Source organism: Falco cherrug, chromosome 3 (assembly GCF_023634085.1).
Source record: "Falco cherrug isolate bFalChe1 chromosome 3, bFalChe1.pri, whole genome shotgun sequence".
NCBI lineage: Eukaryota > Metazoa > Chordata > Aves > Falconiformes > Falconidae > Falco > Falco cherrug.
In genome coordinates this window covers 16829342-16853237 of record NC_073699.1, presented here as the reverse complement: position 1 = coordinate 16853237, position 23896 = coordinate 16829342, and the positions used below count along the sequence as shown (strand labels likewise).

General features: G+C 39.3%; 1 long non-coding RNA gene across 2 annotated transcripts; it reads left to right on the top strand.

Moving 5' to 3' along the window:
- The first annotated feature begins 9564 nt into the window (after window positions 1-9564).
- Window positions 9565-20707, top strand: LOC114015955 (uncharacterized). 2 transcript variants are annotated; one of them, XR_008731422.1, is made up of 4 exons: window positions 9565-9905; window positions 10622-10665; window positions 13768-13909; window positions 20645-20707. It is a non-coding gene; the product is annotated as an uncharacterized LOC114015955 (long non-coding RNA). The 2 variants fall into 2 exon arrangements; XR_003560159.2 differs by lacking the exon at window positions 20645-20707 and adding an exon at window positions 14046-14096.
- Window positions 20708-23896: the final 3189 nt, after the last annotated feature.

Below are 23896 nucleotides of genomic sequence, written 5' to 3'. Positions count from 1 at the left end.
TGTGTACAGGACAGCGTGGCACACGGATAACGTGGCAAGCTTTCAGCAAGTGATCATCAAAGCTATTAAATGCCAATCAGCTAAGCTGAAATTATACTAGGTCAGCTTAGTGGTCTGTTGACGATGTCTCTCATTACCCAAGTGATAGAGCTACAGATAGTTCTTCGGCAAAATGCACTGTTATTGTTTTTTCCTGACTTTTTTTTCTTGATAAAATTAATGAAGGCCAGAACTTTAAGAAATGGTACCCAAACTTGGGCTCTTCTGTCAGTAGTCCAGTTCCCCAAAGTGGCCCGATTTTCAGAAATGTTGAGATGGCAACAAATCCCACTGAAGCTGATGAAGATTTTGGCATAGATTTTCAGGGCTAAATGATTAACACAGATATGCAAATCACTGATGATCCAAGATAACTGCCTTATTTCTGCTTACACTTTTGATAAGAGAAGCCACCGTGGAAAGGAAATGAGTCACATGCTTCTAAAAGGGCAGGAGAGACCCGTTTCTGAACAGTGTGAGTACATTCCTGGCAAGACCATGACAGGGAAATTAAACAGAGTAACAGATCAAACATGAAGGCAGATGAACTGCGGTAGCAAAACCCCTCCCACAAAGATGGGTTTTCCCTCTGATAAGCTGTGCTGTGTGGCGCTCGCAAAAATCTTTACAAGCAGAGTGGGTGGCTTCCTGAGGCTTGCTCACAATAAAGCAAAGGGAATAACACCGTGGACGTCCTTGTTGCTTGGTGTACATACTCACCCACTTTTAATACAGAAGCTGATTTGTGACACTTTCTCTCTGTGATAGGAAAAGACTACCTGAAATTGGTAAAACTAACTGCTAACCTCTCCAAACTCCAGCAAGTTATTATTTGCTTATGCAACCCCACAAAAGAACATTAAAAGACTTCAGATGTTGTCATTACCATGTTGGAGGACATAATGAAAAACTAAGTACTGGACAATCTGTGATCATCAAGGATGGGACAGAAGACTTGCTACTTGCTAGCCCTGAAATCTGTGGGAAATTTGGGACTGCATTTAGACATTGTTACCCCTACACTGCTTTTCAGTTCAGACACGCTGTTTGCAGGTTCCCTTGCCTAACGCTCCTTTCTGTGTTTTCTATATGTATTGGAATCATTACGGCCACTGTTTTCCATTCAGGAACCATGGCTGAACAAGGTACTTGCTTATGTACTTGCTTAGATGTCAACTATGTTAAACTCTCTCCTTTTAGTTTTTGCCCTAAGAATTTTATATTTTTCAACGTTCTATATTTTACCCAGAATTGTTCTTTATATTGACTTCTGATTTAACACTTTCAGCAGTCCACCCAATAAAAGGAAACATTCATTACTGGTATGAAGAAAAAACTTATCAAGAAAGGACAATTATCTGAAGCAATACCAACAACCTGATCTAATTTCTCTGGCAAGGATGGTTTTCAAGTGATGACATGACTATGGGCCAGATTTGAATTCAGTGATCCTAGTGTAAATCTGAAAAGAGTGAGGAGTGCCTAGTCTATGCCCTGACTTACCAATGCAAGCCCCCTGAAGTCAGTGGAGTTGAAGAAACAGAACTGAATTTTCCCCTTGGAGTTTAATGACATTGCTTTGGATTTACGTCAGTGAAGCTGACAGCAGACAGTCATTTTGCTGAACATTGCCAAGAGGAAAGATCATGGTGAGCTGCTAATATTTGTTGCTGGAAACAATCCAGGAATGACACAGAAGCCAGATTTTTACAAAGCTTCGAAACCATGCTCTAGGCACCCTATGTGGGTCAAGGTACTAGGCAGTAATGGAAGTCAAATGGGTGCTAGGCCTTTTTAATCCTGTCTGATCCAATAACCTTCTAATTTCGGTCATTTTCCTTGAGCTTCTTGAATCTCTTTCAGGACAGCAATGAAAGCAGGTGTAAGAATGACTTAAGATCCAGCTAGGCTCCCAATGACAGCTTAAACAAACAATATATAAGTAACGTTCACCTTTTCTGCTAGTTGCAAATGATTGGTAGATTCCCACATAGAAATTAAACTGTTAACAATCCAGTCTGGGAAAGTGCTGAGTGTCTCCTACAAGGTGGCAAGAGGCACCTGCTGCCAGCATACAGCACCGTGATAGCTCCAACTGGAAAGTTATCCAACAGCCTGTTCTGATAGACACTTACAATGGAGTTCTGTGATATACTGCTTTTGCTAAGGAAACTGCTTGTGGGATGAGATATCAGCACAGAAAGGAAGTCAGGTTTCTTGCTCTCAGAATGCATACGGGCTTAGGCAATTTTATAACCAATACATTTTTTAATCCACCCCCAAAACTGTTTCCTGGTCTCCTTTCATTCTCCAAGATGAATCGTCCCTCTAGTAGAGACAAGCAGAAAAGACTGTGACCTTTCAAATGAACTTGGAAATTCCTAAATATGTTTTTACAGTATGGCTCAGGTGCTCACTCTTTGTCTGAACAAAGTATTTTCAGGGAGGGGGAGTGGGGGAAGTATGTAAGAGTGAGTGTATATGTGTGTGTATGCATATGCGTGTGAATTTTCTTCCTGCCTCTCCACTGAAAGTGGAACACATAATTCATTTTTTCGCTGTAGTAAGATCTGGTAAACTATGAGTAAATTCTGTTACTGTCTGGTTAAATGAACATAACAAGGCTGAGGGGAATTATCCAACCTATTTCAGGTACATGATGAATATATGTTTTCAATTCCGTGACTGTTTATTCGTCTCTTTTCCAGTAAGAGTTGGTGAATATTATTTTAGATCAATTGTGTGAGCAGTTTGAGGAATCCATACAGCTGGTTGAGAGTCACCAAACCACAGTTCATATTCCAAGGAGAGCACTGCAGTAACATTGTGCCTTCTGCATGCTTGCCTCTTTCAGAACCCAGTGAAATTTAGATGTTTGATCCGAAAAACAAAGCCAAAGTAAAGCCCTTAAATTCCTATCCTAGAAGCAAGTTGAAGCTAATTACTAACAAATATTCCCCTTGAAGTCTGTGGATATGAATTTGTCAGCAGATGATGCCTCAGACATTGACCCCTTTGTCAAGGTGAACTTAATCAACCCAGATAATTTGTTGTTTATCTGATGGAATGCTGGAATGGAGCTCTAATGACAATCTTCGCTAATTCCAACTGCCGTGTAAATATCATAAAAACATACAGTAAAGATATGGCCTGGTTCCAGGCATGAAAATATTGTCCTTTGTGATTAATCAAATGAAGGGAAGGGAATGACTGTCGTGTCAATGCTAAAAAAAAATTAATATTCAGCAACAGGAGGTTATACTAATGTGCCTTTTCAGTACTGCCCATACTGTTTTAGCTGGGTTAACACACTCTGGAAGCCTTTAGGGTCTTGCAGACTGGTCTCTGTCCCTGAATTTGATGGCCGTGTTTTTCATCTCATATCTTAGAAATGTTCCCCTGACATCAGATTTACCTCTCAGAATGCAGTCTTTTGCCATAGAGTCGAAGAAGCCTTGTCGAAGAAGGCTTGATAAAATAGAAAACAATCCAAATAATATGTTCAGCAGCAGATAACAATTAAGATATATGCTTCTTATCTCAATATTTCTTTTGCTTTGCCTCATTCCTTCATCTTTTTGGCCATCATTTTCCCGAACAAAGCTTCTGGCAGTGCGCACTGTAGATGACAATAAAATCCCCTGGTGGAAATTACCTTATCTAGCTTTTGATAGCCACACTATAAGTTTGTGTCTGAGCTAGTTATCCTATTATAGTCGACTCCAATACAGTCAATAGAGTTTAGAGTGTGACTGAGCTGACCAAAAGCTGTTGTCTGCTTCAGGATGAGAGGAATTACACCTTAAAGCCTTTTGAGTTGATTGACCTTCACTCTATTGATTATGAGGAGAGCCAGAAGTTTAGATATAGAACTCCACACTGTAGTAAGATGTGTCTCCTCCCTCTTGACTTTAATGGGGTGTTGATCAAACCCTTAATATACACATATACTGGGACTCTTGATTTTCTTTTCTTTTCTTTTCTTTTCTTTTCTTTTTCTTTTCTTTTCTTTTCTTTTCTTTTCTTTTCTTTTCTTTTCTTTTCTTTTCTTTTCTTTTCTTTTCTTTTCTTTTCTTTTCTTTTCTTTTCTTTTCTTTTCTTTTCTTTTCAGACAATGAACAAACAATTAGAAACCTATCAGTAACATAATTGTTCTGTGTCAATAGATGTACCATAGTGAGTCACTAACCTTGCAGCTCCTTTCATCATCACTCAGACAACAAACAACATTGGACACGACAAAATTATTTGGTATATCTGCTGTCAACATGAAAAAATATTACTCATTTGAGTTTTCCAAGTAGGAGATGGAGGATAGCTTCAGTTCATCTTTAACAGGTAGGTTCGTGATACATATACCTCTCTGGGAAAAGCAATAATCTGATGTTCACTTGTCTTCTCTTGATAGTGTGTGCTGTAACTTGAAGCTTTCCCTGGTTCCTTTTGACGTTGATTTGATTATTTTTGTTACTGTTTCATGTTCTTGCTGGACAGCTCCTTTTTCAAAGTGCAGTAGTAGCAGAGGCAATAGGAAGCCAAAGAACATCCTGCTCAGACTAATGAGTTTTTTTGTTAAAAGGACAGCTAGGTTTTTAGTGTAGTCTACCAGGTCAGAAGAGAACCAGAAGAACATGCTCTGTCAGCTATCTGCTGGTTAGTGTCATATATTATTGCTGCCTTCTCCCACCACTTTTTGCATTCTTTTGCCTTCATGGGTTTTACCTAGTTACTTTGGGGGATTGTTAGCACTTTATCCAGATTCAGATCTTTGTTTCTTGAGACTGACTTCAGGTTTTAGTTACATGAAGCCCTACTCATTTGTGAATGCCTATGAGATAACTTTAACCCCGGGACTGACGTTTGTAATAAGGTAAATAAGTAACAATACTAGCTGGAACAGGAAGAAGTGTGTAGATAAAACACTGCCTCTGTTAGGGGAAAGGTTGGCAGATTAGCTGTGATCTTGGAGGAATGGGACATAACGTAGACAGAAGATGAAGTATTCTCAGCCATGGAAGAGCTGTGTCATATGTTTTCAATTTGAAATATGGCCACACAGGATGTAAATGCAAACCAGGCTGGTGGAAGTCAAAATCCCCTCCTTTTGAGAACCACTAAATGACATTTTGGGAAGAGATGTTTCTGTTCCACTGTGAAGTTGGTGGTGGACATACAATATGACAATGTCAGAAAAATTTCCAAAATGAATGAGTTACATGCTTTATGCTGTGAATGCTCTTAGCTGTACTAATTACATATATATTTAATAGTATGTAACTCAGGGACAACATTATGCCTCTGACTTGAGTACATCATCCACACCAGGCCAGATCTAGAGAGAAGATCTTGAGGCCAAATGAGAACATGCCTATGGTTGTTATTATTAAGCACCCACTGTGGGAACATTCTTGCTATATGCTTTCCCAGTTCAGACATTCCCCCCCAGCCCTCTTCTCTGTCAGAAACACGATGTCTGTATGGACTGTCCAACAGTGGCTCTTACAGCAGGCATTATGTGGACACTCAAAAAGGCTCTGAGAAATCATAATGATAAAATACAAAAATGCATCCAACAAGAGCTGCATGTCTATATTTGTGGGAAGAAATTAATCTGTTTAAAGGTGTGAGATTAAAAAAGAAAAGACTACTCAAGTAGATCTGCTGATGCAGGTGTAGCATGACTGAAGACGGATATTTTCTGTGTCTCTAGGAAGGCCTTGTCAGTGTGATGCAAGAGCCATATGTGACTAATAAATGATGATCTTGGTTAATGGTTAATTGAAATGGTTAATCTTCTGTTACCTCTTTTATCTACAACATTTTTCCAAAGTGATTTGATAATATCCTTTTTGCCTAATTAGAGAAGCCTTCTATAAATCATTCCTGGAGGAAGATGATAGACTGCTGGTAAGAATGCTGGACAAACGAATTTAAAAGATTATTGAAAGTTTTAGGCCCTCAGTGGAAAGATGTTGAATGTATATGCATGTTAGTTTGTCTTTAACTTGCTGGTTAAAACACTGCCTGGAAAATAAATAATAAACAAACCCAAACACCTGAGCTGGTGACCAGCTGACCATTACTATTTGATTTCCTATTTTTAGCAATGTTTCAGTTGAATGTATTTATTCTTCCAACCCATTACTAAGAGTGCTTCACTGTGATAACAAAACAATTTTTTTAATCTTTGGTAGAACTATGTTTTAGAGACAGTGAAATAGCAGGAAGATGGAAAAATAATGTAAAATCTAGTTCTGAAATGAAACCACATAAACTTAAAAAACTCAGCACTCCTGGTGCTTTTTAGCGGTGAAATAGCTAGCAACTTTATTTTTACCTACTGCGAAGGTGACTGAGGTAGCAAAAAGAACCCAATTTATATGTTGTTTTCTATCTATCTGCACTATTGTGTTTCTGGAAGGCAAAGAGATACCTCTTACTAAGCCATGGCAGCTGTGAAAATCTAAATCTGTCCTCCTTTCCCAAGTTTTTCTTTATGGCAACGTTTTAACACTTAGTGCTAACTGATGATGGATATATTTAATCCAGAAAATTCAGTTGCTTTACTCCTGCTGCTGCTGCTATGGTTACAGGTAATGACATAACTTTTTGTTCTGGTGGTGGTGATGATAAGGGTTGTTATGATGGGTCAAACTGAGAATTTACAAAGTCAGAAAGACTCCTCTGAAGGCAAATCTCTGTTGTGGTTGAGTAGCACTTGAAACAGAAGTCCTGGATCTTCTCTCCAGGAGTTGAAGAAAGAGTAAGGTTTACTTTTTACCTTTTTTTATAGTCTTAAAAATGCATACAGGTGTCATTTATGTATTTAACTACATTTTAAAACATAGCTATGTGTATATGTATTTTTCTAATTATTACTCTAGATTAAAGAACAAAATAGTGTTAGGAAGAAGTGGTGAAGTCAGATGTAGAGGGTGATTAGATCCAATCCCACCCAAAGGCTTCCAGCAGTCTGAAAACCAAAGATTCCTTTTTCTCTCACAGCCATGCCTAACTCTGTTAAATCTATTTCTTCTGCTTAGGCCCATCACAGCTCATCACACTCCTTGGGTATGCCTATCACCCTGGAAATGTCTATGCTTTCAAAGAGGTCTCAACCCCTAAGGTCAGATGATTTTACCTGTATGCAATGTTGGCATGCTTCTGTCACTTATATCTTAGTAGTTTACTTTGTGTTTTCCAGGAAGCGGTCCTGCAGACCTCCGCCACAGTAGTGTTTCTATCCAATCCTTTCTGTTGGTAGGTGATGCAGGAGAAAAGTACAGGGGAAAATAGGTGTTTTCTTAAGGTCTACAGCTTTTTTAATCTCTCCTGTAAATCTCAGGTTTTTCTCTGTCTCTTGCAGAACCTGACAAAGGGAAGGATCCAAATTGGGTAGCATTCCTCAGGCTTCCATTTCCAGCAGCTTTCTAGTAATTTTGTCAAGCCACAGAAAACAAAAAGCACTGGGCCAGATTTCTCTCTCATTTACACCGGCATGCATTTGAACATAAAGCCAGCAAACTCAACACAGTTTCACAGCAATTAAAATAAGGTGCTATCAGAGTTGGATGAGCTGCTTTTGGTTGACTCTCAAGGAATTTAGAGGTATTCAAGCACATTTCAACCCAGGTGATTGCTTAGTATTTCTGCATATTCATGCTAACTATACAGATTTTCTCATCATGTTTGCTGACACTGACCACCCCTGCTCAGGTCCCATGCTTCATCGTCTAGGTTGCATTAGTGCCAAAAGAAACTTTTTGTGAGATAGTGGGAAGCTGTAGATTTCATAGTTAAATACAACACTGCATAGTGCATCTGCTCCATCACTGAGTCCTGATCAGCAGGTTAAGTGTTATAGACAGTTTGTGCTGGCAACTGAAATAACCAATGGATGGAGCAGCTGCCTTGCAAAGTGAGACTGGAGGGTCTGGGGAGCTTCATTTTGAAGGGAGAAAGCTGTGGAAAGTGTACAATGGAGTTTTATGGAATCATGAAGGGTTGGATAACGTAAATGAAGAATCTTTTTTTGCCACCCTCCACGATAGTAGAACTACAGAATAATTCATTAAATAATTATATGATTGATATAAACCAGATAAAGTACTTTCTTACATCAAGCATGATGACCTTCTGGACAGAGAGAGATGAGGATAGATAGCAGTGGCAACTTTAGAAGGAGGTTAGGGAAGTTCATGGACATCTGGTCAATTAACAGACACAATACAGCAAGAATATATCCCTAATATCCCTAACAAGGTGGCTGCAGAAGCTGAGGAAGCACGAGGTGAATGGGCCACAGGGTCCAGGTATGCTTCTTGTATGGCATCTCCTAGCAGCCCCTGCAAGAGACAAAATGCTGAGCTAGGTTATTATGGCCAGTAGGGCTTTTCTTTTGCTGTTATATTCTTACTTACTATCTTTTGTGATGTTTTTTCCATTCCAATTGTGAGGAACATTTTAACTGGCTTCTGGAGCCCACTAGAATGCTGGTTTTACAGCATGCTACTGAGGGTATGCATTGCATGCCCTGGGGTGCTGCATAAGAGCAGGAATGAACTTGCAAAGCTTTCTGGGACAATCTGGAGGACAGCACAGGGAAGAAGGAGCCAAACTCCTTCGTTCGGTGCCATCCAGCAGAACCCCTCCTGTGAACTGTCGAGACCCACAGGCACACCCAGGCTTTGTTCTGGAGGGAACTCGTTGCTTTATGGAAAAAAATAATTGAAGAATAAGTAACAGTTATGACATTTATGAAACAGGCAGGGATAGTCAGAGGACCAGGACACACAGCTGGGACCTGAGGTATTTGAGACCATGAACATAACTGGATTAAGTTTCACCTATACTATTAGCTAGTTTGCTGTACTGAAAAAGGATCAGGACAACTTGCAAAGGGTTGGAGCCAACAATAGGAGCCTGCATGGGGTCACATAGTTGACTTCCCTCCCCGTTTGGTTACATGGGCCAGCACTTGGTTAAAAATGAGGCCTCTTTCTTCCATTGTCCTGCATGGTGCTGGCAATGAATAGGCTCCTGGGGTTGTGGCTTAAAGGGATTATTAGGAAAAAAACCCATGCCTCCTACAAAAATCCAGCACAAAAACCTGTGGCAGTTTAAAAGACCAATGAAGAGAAGGTGTTGAGCTTTAATTATGGTCTTTCTCCATGTATGAGGCAGAAGAATCAGAGCAAATTCAGGTGAAAGCTTCAGCTCCCTCAAGACAAACACAGCAGGGTCAGACTGAAGCTGTTCCTAATTGCCTGAGCCAGAAGGAAAAGATGACAGCAAGGAAGGGCCCCTATATGGAAGCACATGGTGTTGTACTCCTGGTTTTTCTCAAATCCACATGTTCCTGTGGCTGTGGTAAAAATGGTGTTTGAGTGGCTCGTAAGATTTAATTGCATACAGAGCTTTACGACATTACCAACGTGCTCATTTTTACATAAACTCTTTTTGCACGTCGTAGACAATTTTGTGCATGATCTTGTGGCATCAGAAACAGAAGGCTATGGGCTTTCTTGACATTATTTACCTCTCTGCAGGAGCATATGATTGTAATGTCTGCAAATAAACATGCCCAGCAACAAAGGTTTTTCTATCAAGATTTTCTATGAGGCCCTACAACCTTCAGAATTACTATGAGACTTGTGTTGTCAGTTGAGTCATACAGAAAAGTCAGGATGAGATTATTTGCTTCCTCATGTCTGATTTATTGCTCTATTTTTCAGACCACTGCACTCCTAGGTCATGGATGACAGTGTGTGTATCAACATCTTTTAGGGGGAAGCTCTGAACATAGCTTGCTGCATATGGCAACCTAAATATGCAGCTCATGATCCTGTCCAAGTAAAAATTGCAATGTAAGGAAGCCCTGATAGACTGCTCTTCATTTCTGCCTCTCTTTTCCAGTAAAACATTCTGTATATTATGTTGATTGAATCTCTAAAATTGTCTGCTTCCTTCCTGCCTTTATAAATAGTTTCCTATTTGATGTGTATTTACTTTCATTTTTCTTTTTAGGTTAGAATGCACTTGTCATTGTAACAGTGATAATAATTTGCAATAGATGTTAAGATCCTGTTAGTACTTTGAGTAACAGAGAATTGAGACACTGACGTACAGTTCCCAGAAATATTTATTCAGTTTTCCATACTTATTTGTGTGTAGTTGGTCATTTCATAACAGCAGCCTGAAGAGAGATCACAGATGAACTTTGTCAGTTCTGACTGAGTTTCAATTGAAAAATTCTGTTAAATCAAAGTTCTTCAAGTGGATTTCAAGGAGTGTGAACTGCTGCACCTTCAAATCAAGAAAATGTTCATATGAATTTCTGGAAAACCGAACTGTTTCGTATTGTGTTGTGTATTATAATCTAGCCTCTGTGTGGGGGAACAAGATTTCACCCTGTCTGAATTTGCATGTTTATTTCAAGTTATTTACTAAATAATTTGTTTCTAAGTCAAATTCATTAATATCTTTACTCTTCCACACTTTTTTGATGTATTGCTGTGCTGGGTTGACCCTGGCTGGATGCCCGGTGCCCACCAAAACTGCTCCATCACTCTTCCATCCTCAGCTGGGCAGGGGAGAGAAATTATAACAAAAGGCCTGTGGATTGAGGTAAGGGCAGGGAGAGATCACTAACACGTTGCTGTCATGAGCAAAACAGACTTGACTTGCAGAAATTGATACTACCAATCTAATCAGTGTAGGATAATGAAAAATAAAACCCAAATCTTAAACCACCTTCCCCCCACCCCTTCCTTCTCCCCAGGCTCAACTTCACTCCCAGTTTCCCTCCCTCCTCCCCCCCAGCAGTGCAGGGGACAGGAATGGGGCTGAGGTCAGTCCCTCACACGCTGTCCCTGCAGCTCCTGCCTCTCAGGGGGAGGCTCCTCACACTTTGCCCCTGCCTACTGGGGGCTGCATGGGCTGGGGGCACGGCCTGCCCCGCCGGGGGTGCATGGGCTGGGGGCACGGCCTGCCCCGCCGGGGGCTCCAAGGGCTGGGGGCACGGCCTGCCCCGCCGAGGGCTCCATGGGCTGGGGGCACGGCCTGCCCCAACGAGGGCTCCATGGGCTGGGGGCACGGCCTGCCCCGCCGGGGGTGCATGGGCTGGGGGCACGGCCTGCCCCTCAGGGGGTGCACCGTGGGCCGGGGGTGAATCTCTGCTCTGGACCTGGAGCAGCTCCAGCCTCCTGCACTGGCCTGGGGGGCTGCGGGGCTGCAGCTCCCACACAGTCTCACTCCTCTCTCTGCTGCTGTTCTGCTGCAGTTTCTCACCCTCCCTTCTTAACTATGTTATCCCAGAGGACCTACCACCATCGCTGATGGGCTTGGCCTTGGCCAAGCAGTGGGTCCATCTTGGAGACGGCTGGCATTGCCTCTTTTGGACCCAGGGGAAGCTTCTAGCAGTTTCTCACAGAAGCCACCCCTGCAGCCCCCCTGCTGCCAAAACCTTGTCACACAAACACCATACAATTTCTCCTGGTCTAGCAGAGGACATTTATTAAGCAACTGTATGAATACCTTATTACAACCAAAACTTTCTTATGCAACCACTCAGGCCTGATTGGGAACAAGCATCATGTACCTGAACAGTAGATTTTTATTCATTTATGGGACAAAGACGTCCAAAGCAGTTTTTAAAAATTCATTTCTGCACACCAGATCTGTTCTTGTGAGTGCTTCAAAGTAATTACAAAGGGACAGTGATATGGTTTGTGTTCAATGTGACCAATTTTGTGCCAACAAGTGATTGCATTTGTAACTGCCCATTTGGTGTGCGCAATAACATGTTTGCACTTCTGCATGCTTATTTTGGAGAGCACAAACCAGGACCTCACAGTCTGCAATGGAACAAATGAAGCATGGCAAAGAGTCATTGAGAAGACTGGCTTTGCATGAAAATTCCTCGAATCAGTAGAAGTGTTGATCTCTAGGACAAAACCACCTTGCTTCACTGATTAATTCTTTATAAATTATTTTTAAACGTGCCTATTAGTGTAATTTATCTCTTGTAAGCTTGGTGAACAGGTGTTTTTAGCCCTTAAAACCTTCCAAGAATCAAGTCCTCTTTTTATTTACATTTTTAATGGTTCAGTTGTCACAGCCAGCCATGATACAGAAGTGATTCCACTGAATAATTTGACTTGGCATTTTGATGTCTGTTTTTTTCAGGGCTGAGTGTTATTTGGCTTATCTTGACCTGTGTCATGTCATTCAGCGACACTTACCTCCATTTTTAACTACTTTTGTACTACTCCACTAAAGAATTATATTCAGCCTGAATATCTAGTTTCTTATATTTATCCACCCATAGCTCTCTGGGCTTTTTCTTTATGTCAGCAAGGTCAGACTTATTCCTCTTCTAATTATACACAGTACCTACTCAAATCTGTACCACTCGAGCATGTCAGCTGTTGAAGTAATTATATTAGTATGAATGTCAAAAAAAAAACCAAAAACAAACAACAAAACAACCCAAACCGAGAAAAGGAAGGAATAAAAAAATACAAAGAATTTAAAGCTTTAAGGGGAAAAGAAAATTGTTCTTACTGTCACTGAATGTACTAAGTCCACCCAGACAATATTGTTTCAGGTGTTAAACAGTCTGGGGACCTGGCCTGAATTTAAGTCAAAAACACCAGTATTCTCACTTTTCATTCTTTCTTATTAATGTTACCTTCAGGAAGGCATCTGTGTGCCCGAAGGAGAAGAAATCTTCAATCTTTCCCACTGAAGTTATTGTCTTACTTTAAATAAGATTGCTCAGGACCTCCTAGAAAGAAAACAGCATACTAGCTTGTATGAAATAAACAGTTGTCAGGGCTCTGCTGAAGAAAACATAGTGGCTTTCAATTAATTTTCCATTTTCATTTTATCTGTTCCTTCAGAGCACACATATTAAGAAATTTACAATGAATCACAGTTGCCTTTTCAATTTAAAATCTTAACATGCTCTTTACTTTTTCACTAAAGAACCTGTGTCATATAGTTTATGCTACAGGTCTTTACTGGTAGAAATCCTCTCATTTAGCAGTGTTCAAAGCTTAAACATATTGTTTCTTTTATATATACCTAGCCTAGTATCCTTTTCCCCTGGTGTATGTAGTGCCAAGCTCTTCCTTAGAAGGGCACAAGGAGGAAAGAGCTGTGCACAAAAGATAGTGTTTGATTTCAGTAGGGTTTTGACTGACATCTTTTCACATTTTCTGTTTTGGGATGACTTTGGGCAGAGATAGTCAACGTAGTAGTTAGTACTTAGAAGATGATGCAATTAATCTTCTGGATACTAGGTATCAAAGCAGGTCTGCAAAAAGCCCTAAACCAGCTTCTCCAGTGATAAGCACTTTCTTTGGTACGTACCCTGGATACATACCACATAAAGTACTACATAGAGTAATATGGGTTGTAAGTATGAACAGCCAGGGTAGACCAGTGATACCGGGAGGCAGGCAGCTTTCACAGCTGATTCTGATCACCTCATGAGCAGAGGAAAAGACCCATATTTTTCTAGTCAGTTTTGCCCTAAGCAGAGTTAACTGTGCAGTATGTATTTTATCAATTTTGGCAGTGCAGTATTCTGCAGTTGTTTTTATACATGGTGGCCACAGTAAGAGAGCACTTGCTGTTAACCATTATGATGTAATGATTAGATTTTTGCAGTCAGTTACACTTCACAGAAATCAAGTAACAGCAGAACCATCATCTTTGCTATAGGTCAATGAAACCAAAAACCTGTGTTTCAACACTCTGATGATAAGAAGCTCCTTTCTCCAGTTGAAACAGGATGGACTGGATGACTGGATTTTAGTTACTCTGTAACATTACGTCTGAATCCCTTCTGCATCATGAAATGAAGGTGAGATATGATTACAGTAAAAATTGCATAGCATTTTTAAAGTTTGTTTTTAAAGCTGGTTAATTTGCTCTTGTTCATGTTTGAAAGTTATTCATGTACCAGAGTGATTTTTTTTCTGTCATTTATTTATATACAGAGGAATCCTGATCAGCCACAAAATTTGCAAATTGTTCCTGAATTCATCACTTCCAGCTGAAAAAAAATTAAATCAAAATATTTCTCACTTTTAAGACAAAATTGATTTTTATTTTGGAACATTTCATTGCAAAATTGAGGGTTGGTCAATGCGGACTTGATGATTTGGAAATATTTTATATTCATGAAAACAATATTTGGGCCCAGACATTATACACTACGGTCCAATAAAAGGCATCACATCCTCTACCTAAGCTACCCAAGCTATTTATTTCCTTAGCTTTGGAAAGTACACACAGCAATACAAAAATATGTTATTTACATGTATAAAAAACCAGCATTCTTTCAACATGTTGATTCCTGCCAGAGCCAAGTGATGCGGTCCAAGTCCACACCGTGAACTGCCCATTCATCCAAGAGAGCACACTAAGACTTTGGAGCGCTTCTAGATGAACAATGTTGAGCTATTGAGTACAAATACTCATCGCTTGGATACATTTTTCATTTGATGTCTAATGGGAGCACTCTGGCATGCAATTCATAAATAAGGGAATGCAAGGACTGTTTCTTCTGTGTGAAATCTCCTCATATAATCTTCCAAATGAAATATGACAGTACTGTAGGCAACAGACTACTGTAACTTGTTTGCATATGTTGCCTTGGAGAGTGATGCCACAGTTAGTAGCTCCATCTTTCATGAGGAAACATAAGGCTACAAAAACTCAAAAGGTCTATCTCCTATAAGCAAAACCACATTTAATTCCCAAGGAGCACAACAAAATGGCCAAAGCAAGGTGGAGTTCCAAGGCAAACAAAGAGTGATATGGGAATTTTTTCTTCTGGTTTAAAACTCTCATTTGTTCCTCCATATCTAGCAGTTTTATATCAGAATACCACCTTCCCTTGGCAGCTTTTTCCAATTAAATTATATTGTTCTGTTGTTGTACTAGCACCTCTTCTACTGATGACTGTACACATTGCTGTTTGTTACAGCTTTTAAGACAATACTGCAATACTTCTATCATTACCTCTGATTTCTCTTCACTTTTAGTTCTTTATAGCATCTAATAAAGCTGCAGAGATCATTCCTAAATAGGGCCAGAAATACTTCTAATGTGCTGTTAACAAATAAAACTAGTACTACCTCATAAGAGCATGATTTTAACCATAGCCTGAAGCCTCGTTAGAACCAAAATGACTTACAGTTTATGCGTTAGCATTTTGCTTTTAGCTGTATGCAGAGTGAGTGCCTCAGGATTTCAATAGCAGGTATTTTTTCTGGTTTTAAAGGATGCTAACTGTGTTTAATTTAATTTGCATTTTTTTCCTTTTCCAACTGATCTTGAGATTATTAAACATCAATTGATAGGAAAATTGTTCATCTTTAAAAATGATGAAATAGACCTGGTTTTGTCATCTAAAGCTGACTAGAAGTTAAGGGATAGACTATGTATTTAGGTTACCCAAAACTTTACAGTTGCAACTAGTCTGCAGACGGCAGCCACCTGGAACCTAGATCCACCCTCTCCAAGTATTGCCTCTTACTGATGACAATTTAATGATTGGGGCACACACTAAGGGAACTGTGAGTGTACCCACCAGCGACATGCTTGTCTATTATTAGAGAAGATCTTACTGGCTCACTTTTTTTTTTTTTTTAATTGGATGTTCTAAATAATTTCCCTCTAACCCATTTCATGGGGGAGGGGGAGAATAATGCCGTTTTTGTTGGCTAAGCATAGCTACTTAGAACTTAAGTTGTCACCATGTTATGCACATATCCCAGCAGAAGTGGGAACACAATTGACTTCTTGAAATTGGGCTGTAGGATGTTCTGCGCCAACTTTTTCACTGTGAGGGGAACATCTTTCTCTGTCTTACCCAATTCTCTCATTCTCCCCCTTTTTCTCTCAAGAGAACTTGAGACACAACCAAGTTACATTAAAAGTAAGAAAAGCATTAGATACTCACAAAATAAAGGAATTGCCTTGGCTCTGGTTCTTAGATAAAGGTTCTGAACCCACAAACTCTTCAGTGACTTCCTGACACTAGTTGTAGTAAAAGCCCAGAGAAGATGTGTCATTTGGGATGCACATGGGAAAGCTAGGTATTTTTAAAGGCTTTTATGAAATGAGTGGTGATAAAAACTGTGAACAGCTCACTGGCATCATGGAACTTTTATTTAGCCTTTCATAATAAGCTGTGGAACTATAATATCTTGAGAAAACATTTTCAACAGATCTATTTTTGGCCTTTAGTTGTTTGGCCTGCAGCCTGTGTACAGGGTTAAGTAATTTTTTTTCTGCCACAAGGACATCTTTCTGCACCACCATCATGGTACCAGTGTTCCCTTGCTACCACCTCCAACATTATTAGTAATAATGACTTTTTTTTGTCACATTTATGTGGTCCTAATCAAAGAACAGAAATTCAGGAGAGCTTCCTCTGCTTAAATGTGACTGTCTGCAATTTAGACGTCTATATCTGGCCAAATATGCTTTGGTCTGTGCCCTTGCCATGTTTGATTTCCTAGTACAGACGTACCCATTGTAAATCTTGCAAAATATTTCTGTTGTGATAAACCGTTGACGCTTTCAGTAAAGTTCCTAAAATTCAAATTCAAATGCTATGTTACAGTAGCAAACAGCATATGACGAAGGAAAAATGGGACTAGTAGCAAAAAAACATGTTACAGGATACTGCCTGGAATATATTCTGCCCTCAAAACAGCCCACATTATCTCCCATTAACAGTAATGGAAAGTTTGCATACACATCAAGGTAGAATATATAGCTAAGCCTTTGACTGCTTTGATACATATTTATGAATGTAGCTATACATTTATTCCTTCAGCCAATTTAAAAACCTGTGATTCAGAGTTTAAATTTATTCATTAATACCTGCAAATAGAGAAAAACGGCATGGAGCCAACATTAATTTAAAGAAAAACAATCTGATTATATGGTAAAATATGTCAGGCATAAGGAAGAAAATGAAGGTTAATTTTTTTCTCCCCTGAGTTGAGATTAGAGACACTGTCAGAATGATTATCCCATTGAGATCAATTGTTTGGAAAAAAAATTTGGAGATTAAAAATTTATGATACAATTATAGACCAGATCATTAGTGTCAGAAAGGGTACATAGTATTTTGCATAGGCAATAATAGAAATAAATGTCTTAGAATATGGAATTTTAGAACAATATGTCTGCAGCTATGAAGAGTTTTGATCAAGATACATTGTATAAGCAAAATATAAGCAAAAATATAGAGATATCTTATAGAGATATATATCTATGTAGAGATATCTATCTACCAATCTCATAAATGAGATTGGATTAATTTGGGCTAGGTTTCCTAATTGATTTGATATCACATAGTGAATTACTGTGAAATTAAGAACATTGAGAATTAAAATCCTTTAGATTCATAAAACAACTGAAGACTAACATCAGGTTGTAGATCATGTACCCACCTACCTTCTCTTAAAATTCCAGGTAAAAATTTCTGTATTCCAATGTATTTTGTATTATCTGTTACTTTACTTTATTTTAATTTATTTTGAGTATTAAAAGACTTGTACCTAACTGCACTGAAAAGTTATTTGCTATGTTTTGTCTAGCTCCTGCTAAAACTATGAGCAGCCTGTTTTGTGGAAAACAGGTATCATTGCACAATCCTGGCTGACTCAACCCATAGAAGAAAGTAAGTCTTAGCTTTCTTCATATTAAGGTTTGATATAAGAGGAAAAACCTCTCCTGGCTAAACAGATAAAAACTAAAAGCTACCAAAATCCAAGGTAATCTCCAAAGGCAACAATTTAGAAATAAATAATGATAACTGGCGTGGAACTTCTTGGCTGAGTTATGGGGTAAAGGATCATAAAGATAGATAAAGATCAGCGGTGTCAACGCTAGGGCAAACTGGTACCATACAGCAACAAAACTCTCCCCTGCCAAGTGCTCTGTGACATCTTGTTGGATGCTTCTAGCCAAACAATGTCAAAATATGCTTATCCTCCATTGTAAATCTGTCTACAGTTTGGACTCACTTTGCAAGGTAGGATTTTTATGCCTACCATAAAAATCATGGTTTGATGAAATCCATTTTGCCAAAATTTTGTGTTGAGCAGGACATGGACAAAGAAGAAAAGAGCCTGAAACCATTCAAAATAAACTTCAGAGAGACCTATTTAAGAGTCTAACTTTGTCCACTGCATATGTGCACATGACTTGCAGTGGGAAGGATTACATGTTTATTTTGAAGCAAGGTAGTTAAAAGTGGACCTTAAAAGCCTTGTTTTATGATATGCACTTGACTGCATTGCATTTCTCACTTGGTGTTTTCTAAGTTTTGAGTGTTTGTCTTTGCAACATCAGGGTTCTATCAAAAGGGTGACTGTGCATGAAGGAGAGAGTAATTTGCTAGGTCTGTAATATGGAAAAAAGGAGAAAAAATCCAAAGCAAAACACAAAATCCATCAGGTAGCAAGTGAGTGACATGCACAGGTACCCTTAGAGGCATGACAGCCTTTAGATCCATTGCACAGACCTCTTGCCTCTTGAGATATATTTGTAACTGCTGGGTAAGGTTCTCATCCTTTTTGCTGAGCAGCACTAACAGACACTGAAACGTACATTTTCCCAGTGGAGGTGTACAAAATGCTTGTTGGTGAATGTGAGGTTTAGGAGATGTGGAGCTTCAGGTACATCTGTCTCATTTTCTCTAAGTGGTACCTGTCCTGGTATACAATGCCACATTTAAGTTCTAAACTCTTGCTGAGCTGAACTTTGTCCAGTTTAAACTGGACTGTATCCTCCTTCACAGAGCCTGGGCTTAGCAATCAGCAGGTAAAACACTGAAATCACACAAAAAGAGAGAAAGAAAGAGACTTCCTGGTCTTGAGAGCTGGCAGCAGGCAGGAAAACACAACTAGTATGGAAGGAATTTTTAAGCACACAGCTGCCAACTGCCTCAGCTCTTGTCTGAACACGGACAAACTCAGGGGCTTTTTGAAAGGCTACAACTAAGAGACAGAAAAGGCATGCAATACATCCTTAGTACAGATTTCACCTTCCATCTCTTAAATTTTTAGTCTCTACCACAAAATCTAGTATACTTAGTGTTATTCCAACAAACTATTGTAAGGCATTATTATTATTATTTTTCTGAGATGGCAAGCAGTGAGTTTTACCTCAATGTCTTTGAGAGATGTATGAGGTATTTTGAATGCTAGTATCTTTAAAAATTCAGCCTAAGGCAGATACCAAGTCTGGAAATGTTTAGCCTGAGCGGTTACAGTTTGACAGAATTTTAAGCCAATGAAAATCAAGATTTATTAGGGGTGTTGGGAAACTTCAAATGTAGGCGGTGTTGCCACCTACATTAACAATACATGTGAAAATTCAACAGCTAGCTACAGAAAATGAGACTCGTATTAGAGTGTTGGTATATTAATATGCATATGGAGAGAGAGAGAAAATAAAATGCTTTTTTCCATATTTTTTTAATGAGACAGAATCATATGTTAGCAAGAAAAACAGGCATACTTAAGAAATTAAATTGAACAGAGATAGGAACAACCCTGGCTTTATACATTCCCTTGACAAATCTCTTGAGTTTTTATGACTGTATAATCCAACTCCTGTCACAGTTTTCTGCCATGGCATCTTTCAGACGATTGGTTTTGTGCATAGTTATTAGTCTGATGCTGCTAATCTCTCATTTCTGCAGGAATAAACTCAACTGCTTCTATCTGAGTGCTTATAGTTTCTTTTAAAAGAATGTAATTCAGGTGGCCTAATGGGAAGGTATGAGATCCAAATTTAAAGAAAATGTTTGATCTTTTGTGCCTGCTAGGTGGTCTAGAAACTGGGCAGTATACTGGCAGAGTTTTCCAGCTTCATCTGGAAGAAGATGGCTAATAACATGCAAATGTTGTACATCCTGTTAATTAAGAAACACAATTGATGGAATTTCCTTCACCCGCATTAGCTGGGTCAAAAGCAATGCATATAGGCCAACCTAGTTCCCCATCGGTGGAGAGGGTGACTCATCTCCACAGAAGATTAGTTTGTATTGCAGAATGGTTAGCCTCCCTGTGGAGCTGCCTGGTTTTCCCTGTTAATTACAGAGAAGGGTCTAGATCGTTTATGAATATCAGGCACCCAAGTTTCAGATGGCTGCATCTAACGGAGAGGGGATTTACGGAGTGGCTGTAATAATTTTCCTTCTTCCTGCAGGGATGAAGCTTACATCAACATGAATGTTTGTTATCTTCTCAGTGCTCCTATCAACTGTTAGCAGCTCAGATATATCTCATCCCAGCTTAAGATCAAATACTGAGGAGATGTGATAATAATACACTTGGTCTCTGGCTATGCAGGATACTAGGTGAACACTCCTTCTCCGAGTCCTCCCTTCAACATTCTGTTCTTTTTACCACAAGATGTTCCTGACTCACCTACTAAAAGTAGTATAGCTTTACAAAATTGTCTTAACTTGCTTGTAGACTTTGAGGCTTCAGCCAGACAGAAGTGATGTAAAGAAGAAATGTGCCTTTGTGAGTAAAATGATTTTTTTTTTTTTTATGATGGACAGGTCTTATAAGGATGAGTTTGTTCTTTTGTTGACTTAACATTCATGTGGACCAACCAAAACATAGTAAGTATATGAGTATTCCTACTCATTCTAGTCTATCACCTTTCTTTTTACTTGTTTCCAGGCTCTGGAAACTAATTCTTCACATTAATTCCTGTCAAAAATAAAGAATCATAAGAATATTTTTCTTTCACTAAACAAGAAATGATACTGCTTGTCTTCTTTTCAAGGTCCCCCTGTAGCTTATTCTTGTTTTGGACATCATATATAAAAAGACTAAATATCTGCTCCCTTGTTGATACCAGCCACGATATCCCAGAAGTCACACTTTTTTTCCATCATCACTTTCAGATTTTCTCCCAATGTTGAATAGTAGGGGAGCTTCTACCACACGAAAGGTGTGATCCCTTGCTGGGACCTCTGAGGTTCGGTGCAGTTTAAAGGATTACGACACCTTTACACAGAAAGCAGAGTGTGGCACTACCTTTTGAGATATTCTTGGTGATTCAACTCCCAAGTTTCCTGCAGTCAATGTCCCATCTTTCTTTCTCCAGAGCACACGAGATCTGTGACTGCTTTTCTCAAATCTCTGTTAAGCAAGATCTAAGTCCATAGGCTGATGAACAGACATTGTCTCACCTCACCTCTCACCATGTGGCCTCTGAAACACACCCTGAGAAATATCTCTTTATTCCCCAGGAGAAAGGCATTCTCCCTGGTTGTCCTGGTTTTTGTTCAAAGTATGCTGGCAAAGAGGGAAGGATTTCTTCTCACTTTTTTTCTGATGAGTTATGCAAAGACCGGAAATACTTATGGGCATAGTATTCTTAAGATACTTCCCACCTCATTTTCCCCCTGCAATCTTTTTGTCCGCTACTTGTCATCATATATAAAATGAGAAAGAAGAGTTGTCTGTGACTGATTCATTCTTTGAAGTGTCTGCCACAGCAGTGTAATAAATAACCATAAACTTTGTATCCTTGAGATGAGAAATCAATCCACAGAGGCAACTTTTAGATATTTCATCCAGAATAAGAATCCAAGAAGGAGAAAGATTAAGCGAAATGGAGAAGTGAAGAACTTGCCTGTCACCTTGCCTCATGTTTGTTAATTGGATACAACCGTAGAAAGAGGCAGCATTCAGCTTCAGGGTTCTTTCTGTGTGAAAAGCAAAGGTGAATTCCCTGATTCTCTATAAAAGCCATCTCCCTCTTTTTTTTTTTTTTTCTTTTTTTCTTTTTTTTTTTTTTTTTCTTTCGTTTGGATTATTGATTTCTGTGACATATTTTAAGCATCTCTTTCTAGCTGCTACTTTTTTCCATCCCAGACTCTGCCTGCCCTCCTCTGGTCTTCCCACACCTTCACAGGCAAAGAACTGAAATGCTGAAATATCTGAAAAACAGAAAATGTTGTAAGTAGGAAAGAAAGATGGTGTGAACTCAGGTAGTAATGCTGAATGTAATGCTGGTCTTTGCCTTAGGATAAGTAACATGAGAAGTATCTACCAAATTTAGGATCACTGGCGTATCAGCTAGGCAGACCTTTAGTCTCCTGCTTTGTTTAAGCACCTCAAAAATCTCATGGTGGATGACTTTGTGTCGGTAAGATGTGTATTTCAGGAAAGAACAGTGAATCCACTCTTCCTGAGTCACAGTGAAATATCTGTACATACTATCCTTCCTTTTTAGATTACCTTTCTCAATTTTAAGATACATGTGAAAATTTAGTATTCAAAAGTTTGTGGAAAACCAAAAATCAAAAACCAGTGTTTGCATGAAATCATGGGAGAGACTTTTTCTTTAGGTGTGATGTTTTCCATTTCTCCCTCAAGTTGCAGATGATTTCAAAAGTCCTATGGGCAACGCACAGGGACAGTTTCCTCTCAAGTTTGTCAATTTAATTTTTTGTTCCTCTTCCTCATGACAATGCAATGTAGCTGGGCAGGGAAAAAACAAGAGAGAAAAAAATTATGTCCACAACAGAGTACTGCTAGAAATCTGCCATCTGACTTGTGGTGGTAAATGATGTTTCAAAGTAATTGGTGCCTGCAATGTACTGATACACACAAAACCCCCCCGACCATATCCTAGAGATTCCTGTTGGTCTTTAAATTTTAAAAGCATTTGCTTAACTTATTCTTTGCATGCTATTCTAAAATATTCACAAGTATCAGTGATGTTCAGGGAGTTTGTACTGAACAGTTGGAAGCCCTTTCGTGACTGATCTGATCTGACTCACCATGTCCTCCTCATAAGTGCAATCTTTGCCGTTCCCCAGAGGTACCCCCTTTCAGACGGAAAAGTGTAAAAGAGGCACTTTGGAAACATTACGTGGGAAGACTTTGCAATGCAGTTAAATATAGTGAACTGTGTCTGAAAATGCAGACCCCTTGATGCCAGTGTTCATAGAATTATAGAACAGCTTGCGTTGGAAGGGACCTGAAAGATTATCTAGTTTCAACTCCCATGTCTTGGTCAGGGACACCTTCCACTAGACCAGGTTGCTCAATACCCCATCTAACCTGGCCTTGAACACTGCCATGGATGAGGCATCTACAACATCTCTAAGTAACCCGTTACAGTGTTTCACCACCCTCAAAGTAAAGAATTTCTTCCCAAGATCTAATATAAATCTACCCTCTATGTTTTTTCAGTTTAAAGCTACTACCCCTCATCCTATCACCACACTTCCTGATAAAGAGTCTCTCCCCATTTTTCCTCTAGGTCCCCTTTCAGTATTAAAGGCCACTGTAAGGTCTCCCTGGAGGCTTCTCTAGGCTGAACAACACCAACTGTCTCAGCTTACCTTCTGAGCTGCAGCCCTTTGATCATCTTTGTGGTCCTCCTCTGGACACACACGAGGAGGTCAATGTTTTCTTGACATGACACGGGACACTGAGCTCTTCTGAAGTGGTAACTGGAGGTTGGACTTGATACTTTACAGTCTAGAATTATACTAGGAAACTATATGAATTGAATTGAATTGAAACCTAAATTATCCAGTAGCCGTAATGCATTTGATACCTAGCTGGCATGCAGACACCTCAGTAGTAGGTATTTTCCTCTTCAACTGAGTCCCCCTCTGAAAAGCAAATAAAATTATGCTATATTGAAGCAAAAGTTACCAGCTTTTCCAGCGTCAAGAGTTGATGATTTTTTAAGTTGTCCTTTAGAAATTTCCCAAGTTAAAAAATAAATTGTGTCTTAAACCATTCGACATATTTCTCAAGTGGTTTCTCTCCTTTAAAGGACC